This window comes from Adiantum capillus-veneris, unplaced genomic scaffold, assembly GCF_014529385.1.
Source record: "Adiantum capillus-veneris isolate H3 unplaced genomic scaffold, ASM1452938v2 Hic_scaffold_33, whole genome shotgun sequence".
Taxonomy (NCBI): domain Eukaryota; kingdom Viridiplantae; phylum Streptophyta; class Polypodiopsida; order Polypodiales; family Pteridaceae; genus Adiantum; species Adiantum capillus-veneris.
The window spans coordinates 3,354,822-3,356,313 of NW_028221440.1; the positions used below are offsets into that span (position 1 = coordinate 3,354,822).

General features: G+C 40.4%; 1 non-coding gene across 1 annotated transcript; it reads left to right on the plus strand.

Annotated features, from left to right (window-relative positions):
• Positions 1–255: 255 nt before the first annotated feature.
• On the plus strand, positions 256–342 carry TRNAS-GGA (transfer RNA serine (anticodon GGA)). Its single transcript has one exon. It is a non-coding gene; the product is annotated as a tRNA-Ser (tRNA).
• The last annotated feature ends 1,150 nt before the right edge of the window (positions 343–1,492 follow it).

A 1,492-nucleotide genomic window follows, 5' to 3' on the forward strand; every position in this document is an offset into this window, starting at 1 on the left:
TTCACCTATTACTAATCCGTCAGTTGAAATTACGGAAGAAAGGTAAGAAATCTATTTGGAGAATAACTTGGAAGAGAGAAGTAGTCGAGTGATAAGTGGAATGAGATTTTAATTGGTGTCGGAAACTTCCGTCACGTTTCACCCCTATTTCGAGGGGTACTTAGTGAAACGGATACCCGCAAATTACTTGCCACTTCATCGCCTAAAGTCATAAAATAAAATCAGAGGTTTCACTGGTGAAATATCGCAGCTCGGGGAAAGGTGGCCGAGTGGTTTAAGGTGTGGCACCGGAAATGCTATGTAGATTTCTAGCTACCGAGGGTTCGAATCCCTCCCTTTCCTATTTCTATTATTACTTTCTCGGGATACTTTTGTCTATTCCTTGAAATGTAGTTGAACAATTATTGGAAAAGATGAAGTCGGAATAAGAGTTTTAATCTGTTTCCGGATACGGATAAAAAGGAGTTGAAAGAATACTTCAACAAAAACGATAGATGGGGGCTACTCTATCTCTTCACTTCGGTATCAAATGGACCGAAATAGCGCATAACTATAACTGGGAAACAACGTCGTGGGCCAAATCAACTTTTTTTTTAATCGGAAAATATTCCGTCACCCTCGAAACTAGAAGAGAAGGTTTTTAAATTTCAAGACTTAGAGGATTAAGAGGTAGACGGAATAGCTTTTCATGACTTTCTGCTAATCCGCCCCCCAACTTGCATCATTCGGAGTTTTCCAACTAAGTATTTTCAGGACAAATATCTACAAAGTATTTGATTGAATCGAATAAAAGCTTCTTCTACTAAGCTTTTCGAGAGTAATACTCAACAACTAACAATTCATTGATATCCAAATTGACGGATTCCCGGTTGACCAGATGGTTGACTAATCCCGTTGGTTCACCCGTTTTCGAAATAGACAGAGTTAGGTGATCTGGTACTTCGTTCCCACTGAGAGACTCACTCTTCGGAGCATTGGCAGAAGTTGGTCGGTTCCGAATACTGATAATATCCCTAGGTTTACATCGATAGCTTGGTATATCCACAACGCGATGGTTTACCAAAATATGTCTGTGACAAACCAGCTGTCGGGCAGCGGGAATTGTGGAAGCCATGCCTAACTGAAAAATAATATTATCCAGACGCATCTCAAGCAGTTGCAACGGAACTTGACCTGTCGAACCCCTAGTTCTTCTAGCAATGCGAACATATCTTAGTAATTGGCGTTCTGTCAATCCATAGTTAAGACGTAATCTCTGTTTGGCTTCCAAACGCACGCAGAATTGAGAAATCTTTCTCGACGTTGATTGGTCAACAGCAAGTCGAAATTCCCCCAAGTTAGACGTATTACTCTTACCCGTACCCGTAAGTCCTGGCAAATTTTTTAGACGACGCATCAATTTTAGACGAGGTCCTCGATACCGAGACGTAAAAACTCCTTTTCTATAAAATAAAATGAATGTTTTCCAAGTGGCAAAAAAAAAACTATGGGG